Source organism: Chiloscyllium plagiosum, chromosome 13, assembly GCF_004010195.1.
Source record: "Chiloscyllium plagiosum isolate BGI_BamShark_2017 chromosome 13, ASM401019v2, whole genome shotgun sequence".
Taxonomy (NCBI): domain Eukaryota; kingdom Metazoa; phylum Chordata; class Chondrichthyes; order Orectolobiformes; family Hemiscylliidae; genus Chiloscyllium; species Chiloscyllium plagiosum.
In genome coordinates, this window is record NC_057722.1 from 48,934,096 (window position 1) to 48,942,709 (window position 8,614).

Sequence of the window (8,614 nt, forward strand, 5' to 3'; positions counted from 1 at the left end):
TACCTGCAGACAAAGGGCGCATGACCCTCATCCTGAACAGAACACAATACATTGAAAGCAGATACTGATATCTACCAACAGGTGGCAATGGACCCAACTCTACAGCTAGAAAACTGTATTACAGCTTCTGAGGAAACTTCACAGGACAGGTGAAATTAACAAGACAGATCTCCAAAGAATGAAACCTGAAGGATTCAACACACCCCGTTTCTATGGATTACCAAAGGTACATAAAGAAGGGGCCCCCCTCAGACCCAAAGTCTCACTTCCTGGTACACTGACATACAGACTAGCAAAGGAACACCAACGCAAACTGAAACACCTAGTAGAAGACTCAAGCCACTCCATCCACTCCACCTAGGAAATCCTTAACATCATCAAAGATACCAAAGTAGAGGACAACAAAGTCCTGGTTTCCTTCACCATGACAGTCCTATTCACATCAATAATAATCACCCTAGCCAAAGAATCACAAGCCTCACTGCTAGACGAACCAAGAACACAAATGCCTGACACACCAATTCCATCAGCAAGGACAGCATCTTCAAACTAGTAGACCTGTGCCTCACAACCCGCTTCACCTTCAACAACAAGATCTACAAAAAGTCAATGGGATGCCTATGGGATCACCAATATTAGGACTCTTAATAGAAGCAGTTGTGCAGGAGTTAGAACGAATAGCCCTTCCCACGATCCAGCTCAAGCTTTGGGTCCACTATGTGGATGTCACCTTTGTCATCACAGAACGCAACAAATTAGAAGAAACCCACAAACACATAAATAACATCCTTACTGGTATAAAGTTCACCAGAGAGGAAGAGAATAGTAACAGACTTCCCTTCCTAGACGTCACAATAGAACAAAAAGCCAATGGAGAGCTGCAGACCAGCATCTTCAGGAAAGACACGCACATACACATGCACACACGCACGTGCATGCACACACACACACACAAACGGAGGTGCATCAGGACATCCCAACACCCACAAACAGAGCTACATCAGGGCATTATTTAAATGAGCTGCAACACACTGCAACACCCAGGAACTATGAGAAGCCATGAAAAAACACCTATACAACGTATTCAGGAACAGCGAGTACCAGGTAAGCGCAGTCCGCCGATTCCTACAGACCTAAACAAGAAGACACAATAGGCTCAGAGATTTTAGTCACCCTGCCATACATTAAAGACATCTCAGAGATGACAACCAGACTTCTCTGGCCACGAGGCATCATTTAGCCCACAAACCTACCACCACACTGAAACAGCTCCTGATGAATTTGAAGGACCCCCTACCAACAACCAGCAGAACGAATGTCATATACAAAATACCCTGCAAGGACTGCAACAAACATTACATTGGACAAATGGACAGGAAGCTAGCCACCACAATACATGAGCACCAACTAGCCACCAAAAGCCATGACCAACTATCACTAGCATCCATACAAACAGACAAAGAGAGACACCAGTACGACTGGGACAATACATCAATCCTGGGACAGGCTATATAAAGACATGCATGGGAATTCCTAGAGGCCTGGCATTCAAACCGGAACTCCCTCAACAAACACATCAATTTAGACCCCATTTACCAACCTCTCAGAAAAAGAACCAGAAGTGATATCACCCACCACAACATATCCATAAATAGACACATAAATAACAAGCAGGACAGAACACCGGCGTTTCACCGGAGGCTCACTGATGATGTTACATAGCATGGTGACAAAAAGTCTGAGAACAAATCTACCAGCTCAGCAAGCAAACTTACAACCTGAGCTACAAATCTTCTCTAAAATCGCAGACCAAACAAAAACTTAGTGAAGCCAGTCACTGTTCCAAAACAGACCCAGCAGACCCTTCAGAAAAGCAAGCAATTATCACCAGTTGTGTATAAAGAACATAGCTTCTCATTTCTCTGTATTTTTGATTGAGGACTGAAGTATGAGAAGGACTGTTCTTAAAACTGAAGAAGCATGGAAGGGATTACTGTAATTTTAAAAAGGAGGCGACTGACACTCATGATAGGTGCTGTTTACTCTGGGGAAGGTAAGTACAGATGGGTTGGAACCAGGGCTATATACTAAAGGAGATTTGGCTGGCAACAAGTATCTGGTTGGTTATGGGGTGGTGACCAGGTGTCAATGACAAAAGCCTTTTGCCTGCGAATGATCATGTGATTCACTCCCAGGTAGCTGAACAACCTTGTGGGTGAGAAGAATATGGACAGGAGTCTTTGGACCACTGGAAAGAAGTTCTATTTTGATATCTGCAGTGAAAATTATCTAAACTATAAACACAGTCAGTTTATTTCCATCACCAGTTGCTGCAGTTTGTTCCTTTCAACTAATAAGTCAGAGACTTTGCAAGTTATGAACCAGTCAGGGAGGATCCCAGAGAACTGGAAAATGATGAGGGTAACACTTCTGTTTAAGAAGGGAGGATGACAACAACAGGAAATTATAGGCTGTTTAGCCTGACCTCTGTCATTAGTAAGATTTTAAGGATGAGGTTGCGGTATACTTGGAAGTGCACTCAATAATGGGGGTGAATCAGCACAGCTTCATTAAGCGGAAGTCATACCTAACAATCTGTTAGAATTCTTTGAAGAGGTAATCAGTACATTAGAACAATGAGTCATGGACATTATCTATTTGGATTTCCAGAGGCTTTTGACAAGGTGCCACACAGGAGGGGCTTCTAAATAAGAGAAGAGCCCATGGTGTTAGGGGCAATTACTAGCATGGATAGAGGATTAACTGACTAATGGAAAGCAGAGTGAGGTAAAGGGGTCTTTTTCAGGATGGCATTGGGTGACTAGTGGAGTTCTGTGGGGATCTGTGTTGGGATTACAACTATCCTTTTATACATTAACAGTCTGGATAAAGGAAATGAGGGCATTATTGCTAAATTTGCAGATGACATAAATATAAGTGAAGAAATAGGTAGTGGGAAGGCTGCAGAAGCACTTTTCCACATTAGATGTGGGCAAGGAAATGGCAGACGGAATACAATGTGAGAAAGGGTGAGGTTAGACTCTTCAGGAGGAAAAATAGAAATATAGACTATTTTCGCTCAGGTAAAGGCTTTGGAAATCTAAAGCACAAAGGAAATTAAGAGTCCTAGTTCACTATTCTCTTAAAATATAGATTCAGTTGGAAATAAGGAAGGCAAATACAATGTTGACTTTCATTACAAGACAGCTAGAATACAATAGCAGAGATGCACTCCTGAAGCTACATAAGACTCTGAACAGACCGCATTTGTAATACTGTGTGCAGTTTTTGCACCCCATCTAAGAAAGGATGTAATGGCATTGGAGGCGGTCCAGCAGAGATTTACAAGAATGATCCTGGAGATGAAAGGCTTGTCATATATGGAGCGGTTGAGGATTCTGCAACTGTACTCAATGGAGTTTAGAAGGATGAGTTGAGATCTCATTGAAACTTACAGAATGCTGACAGGTCTGGCTTGAGTGAATATGAAAATGATGTTTCCACAATTGGGGAATTCTGCGTACTTTGATAAAATTTTTAACTTTTGTGATGTCTCTAGGAATAGTCGGGCTTGATTTCCAGCACATGAAGCATGATGCATGATTTCTAGGAAGCCTTTTTTAAAATTAACGCCAATGTCTACAGTGACTTTCAATAACCTTTTAAAGAAACAACTCCAGGTCTGACAAAAAATTTTGAAATTAGTTCCTTTTTCAAGAATCTTTCAAAACTTTAGTCCTCCAAGCAAGTTTAACCATAAAGCATCTTCATGACAGTATAAAACTTGTAAATGCTGATGTTCAAATAGATTTTTATGCACTTGTGTGGCAAGTTTCGCAGTACAGCGAGCAATGTGGAAGACAAATGGCTGTTGACCTTTATTGCAAAAGAATTGGAATATAGGAATAAAGAAGCCTTATTACAGGTGCACAGGGTTTGGTGAGACAACATCTGGGAGCACTGTGAGAATTTTTGGTCGCTGCAGTTAAGATATGTAGACATGCTTTAGGCAGTACAGCAAAGGTTCACCAAATTAGAACATGGGATGAGTGGGTTGTCCTACATTGATAGACTGAGCAAAAAGGTCTGTGTTCTTTGGAGTTTAGAAGAATTAGAGACTATCTTATTAAAACATTCTGAGGGTGATTGATAGTGTAGATGCTGAGAGATAGATTCCTGTCCAATAGAAACAAAAACATTAAGGCTCAGTCTCAACACAAAAACTCAATCATTTAGGATTGAGGTGAGAAATTTCTTGACTGAAAGGGCTGTGAATGTATGGGTATTCACCACCGCAAAGGGCTGTGCATTCATTATCATTCAATAAATTTAAGGTGGGCCTGACAAATGGTCTTAGAAAATCAATGGAGAGTGGTTGGGAGAATGAAGCTGAAGCCAAAGATCAACCATGACAGCATTGAATGGTGGAGTAGGCTTGACAGCAAATATAATCTTCTGCTCTTATTTCTTGTGTAAATTATCAAGAATATTAGGTGGAGGGGATGAGGGAGAATATTTGTTTCATCAGCAGCCATGGGTGAAGTGTCTGAACATTGGAGTGGAGACTAATGTGTCATTATTTAAGGAAGATTGCAGGGAAATATGGGCCACTACAGACTGGTGAGCCTGAAGTCTATGGTGAATAAGTTGTTAGAGGGGATTCTGAGAGACAGAATCTATAGGCATTTGGAGAAACCAGGACTCATTTGGAATAGTCACCATGGCTTTTTGCATGGGAAATTATGTCTCACGAATTTAATTGAGTTATTTGAAGGGGTGACCAAGAAAGTAGATGAAGGTAGTGCGGTAGACATTGTTTACATGGACTTTAGCAAGGCCTTTGACAAGGTACTGCATAGTAGGTTACTGGGTAAGGTTAAGTCTCATGGAAGCCAGGGCGAGCTAGCCAATTGGATATAAAATTGGCTTGATGGTAGAACACAAGAGGGTGGTGGTGGAGAATTGTTTTTCAGACTGGAGGCCTGTGACCAGTGGTGTGCCACAGGGATTGATAGTGCATCCACTGCTATTCATCATTTATATAGATGATTTGGATAAGAATTTAGGTAGTATGGTTGGTAAGTTTGTGGATGACACTAAGATTAGTGTAGTGGACAGTGAAGAAAGTTATCTGGGAATACAGCAAGATCTTGATCAACTGAGCTAGTGAGCTGACAATGGGTGGATGGAGTTTAATTAGATAAATGTAAGGTGTTGTATTTTGATGGGTCAAATCAGGGTAGGACTTACACAGTCAATGGTAGGGCCCTGGGGAGTGTTGTAGAACAATGTGGTCTAGGGGTACAGGTTCCTAGTTCCTTGAAATTGGAGTTACATATAGACTGGGCAGTGAAGAAAGCGTTCAGCATGCTAGCTTTCATCAGTCAGAGCACTGAGTATAGAAGATAGGATGTTTTGTTGCAGCTGTACAAGGCATTGGAGTTCAGATTTGGATTGTGTGCAGTACTGGTCACCCTACAATAGAAAGGGTATTACTAAACTAGAAATGGTGCAGAAAAGATTTACTAGAATGTTACTTGAACTGGAAGGTTTGAGGAGAGGTTGGATAGGCTGGGATCTTTTCCTTGACTTGTAGGAGACTGAAGGGTGTCTTTATAGAGGAATATAAAATGGTGACCGACATAGATAAGGTAAGGGAGTCTACATCTTAAAGCATAGGTTTAAGGTGAGAGGGGAGAGATACAGAAAGGTTGGGGGGCAATTTTTTCACACAAAGGGTGGTGACTGTTTGGAATGGGCTGCCAGGAGTTGTGGTGGAAGTGAGTACAATTTTTTCATTTAAGAAACATTTAGACAGGCACAGGTGGGATAGTTATGGAGGGATATGGACCAAACACAGGCAAATGTGACTCGAATTGAGGAAATACCACCTCAGTGGACAAGATCTTTTCTTGGGTGGAGGAGTCCAGAATTAGAGAAGAGAAAGATTCAAAAGAGACCCAAAGGGCAACATTTTTATGCAGAAAGTAGTGCATTTGGAATGAGCTGCCAGAGGGAGTGTAGAGTCTGGTACAATTACAACATTTAAAAGGGACGGTTATATGAATAGGAAGGATTTAGTGGGATATGGGCCAAATGCTGACAAATGGGACTAGATTTATTTCGGATATCTGGTCAGCTTGGACAAGTTGGACCAAAGGGTCTGTTTCTTTGCTGTTCTTCTCTATGATTCTATAACAGCAATGAAATTAGATGGTGAGTCGATTGAGTTGGCAATAATTTAATTGCAGACGGAGCAGTCTGAAATAGAAAAGGAAATGAAAAATCAAGAAAGAGTACTGAACGTTAAAAACTTCAACTGAAAAAGAAGCACTTTAGAGGACAGAAAAAGAAAAGAGCATTGAAGACAAGAGAAAAGGAGACAGAAAGGGAATAGAAGCTTAAAAGGCTGGAACTAAAAGTAGACTGATGGGTAGAGCTAAAGAAATTTATGCCTTGCTTTCTGAGGAGGTGATAGGTTGAGGTGTTTAAAAATACTATCCTGCATAGGAGCGGATCCTTGAGTCTTAGTGGTAGAAATTCTGGAATATTCAGAAATAGACTGGGCAATCATTTCAAATAAATTGAGAGTTTAATGCAAAATAGTTTTACTTGGTGTGATGATTTGGAGATGCCGGTGTTGCACTGGAGTATACAAAGTAAAAAATCACACAATAGTCTCTCAGGTTTAATTGGAAGCACTAGCTTTCAAAGCGCCGCTCCTTCATCAGATGGTTGTGGAGGACACAATTGTAAGACACAGAATTTATAGCAAAAGTTTACAGTGTGATATAACTGAAATTATACATTGAAAAATACCTTGATTTTTAAGTCTCTCATCTGTTAGGATACCATGATGGTTTCACTTCTTTCATATGTAAATCACAAAACTTTTTGTGAAAGTTACATTCTCAGGTTAACTGTAACAAATGGTGTGAGCCCAGATAAGATGATGAAGGTGTTAGCCCCCTGTGTTCTCTGTCTGTGCCATAATGTTTAGACTGATTCTTATCTGAAAAATTAGTTAACAGAGTCTTACATGAATTCATGCAGTTTTTGAGCAAAGTACAATGTAACTCTGCAAGTATGTAACTCTGCAAGTACAAATTCACCCCACAAACGTATATGTGTATGCGTGCATGTGTGTGTGTGTGTCTGGGGTGGGGGGATGTGAGTGTCTGTGAGAGACAGTGTATATGTACGTGTGTGTGAGTGTAAAGGGTGTGTGTCTGTAGGAGTGTGTGTTAGTGTGTGTGTGCGTGACACACCCCAGACACACCCTCTAAGTCTGTGAGAGGGTGCATGTGTGAGTATGGGAGTGTGTGTGTCTATAGGAGTTTGTGTGTGTCTGGGGTGAGGGTTTGTGAGTCTGTGAGAGAGAGTGTATATGTGTGTTTGTGTGAGTGTAAGGGGTCTAGGTCTGTGAGAGGATGCATGTGTGAGTGTGGGAGTGTGTGTGCCTGTAGGAGTGTTGTGAGTGTCTGTATGTGTGTCTGTGTATAGGTGTGTCTGTGTGAAGTCTGCCTTGGAGGATGGTCACCCGAAGGTCTGAGGCTGAAGTGTTCTCCAACTGGGAGGGAACACTCTGTCTGTTGATTGTTGTAGCAAGGCAGACTTTGGGACAGGCAGCAGTGAAAAGTGGCCAAGCAGAGGATGATGGCTAAGTTCAGTACCCATAGGGAGGGCCCCAACCGGGACCTTGGGTTCATGTCACGCTACAGGTGACCACCATTGCACTATACACACACACACACACAAATACACACACACACACCTATACACAGACACGCACACACACACTAACACACACTCCTACAGACACACACACACACATACATATACACTATCTCTCACAGACACTCACAATCCCCAACCCCGGGACACACACGTGTTTGTGGGGTGAATTTGTACTTGCAGAGTTACATTGTACTTTGCTCAAAAACTGCATGAATCCATGTAAGACTCTGTTAACTAATTTTTTAGATTAGAATCAGTCCAAACATTATGGCACAGACAACAGAACACAGGGGGCTAACACCTTCAACATCTTATCTGGGCTCACACCAATTGTTACAGTTAACCTGAGAATGTAACTTTTAAAAAAAGTTTTGTGATTTACATATGAAAGAAGTGAAACTATCATGGTCATCCTAACAGATGAGAGACTTAATAATCAAGGTATTTAAAATTTGGGTGAAGATTTGTAGCTCGGGTGCTCGTTGTTGTGGTTCTGTTCGCCGAGCTGAAAATTTTTGTTGCAAACGTTTCGTCCCCTGTCTAGGTGACATCCTCTGCTTGGGAGCCTCCTGTGAAGCGCTTCTGTGGTGTTTCCTCCGGCATTTATAGTGGCCTGTCCCTGCTGCTTCCGGTTGTCAGTTTCAGCTGTCGGCTGTCGTGGCCGGTATATTGGGTTGCATCAAGACACTATTCAAAAGGGCCACAACACACTGCAGCACACCAGAACTGCAAAAAGAGGAAGAGGAATACCTGTACAAGGTATTCACCAAAAATGGATACCCGCGCAATTTCATCAACAGATGCCTAAGAGAAAGACAACGGAACGAGGACATGCCGCAACCCAAAGGACGAGCCACACTACCATACATCAGGAGCA

General features: G+C 41.9%; 1 protein-coding gene across 7 annotated transcripts in view; it reads left to right on the top strand.

Moving 5' to 3' along the window:
• mcf2l2 (MCF.2 cell line derived transforming sequence-like 2) overlaps positions 1 to 8,614 on the top strand; it is a 396,698-nt gene that overhangs the window by 190,058 nt on the left and 198,026 nt on the right. The window lies entirely within an intron of this gene.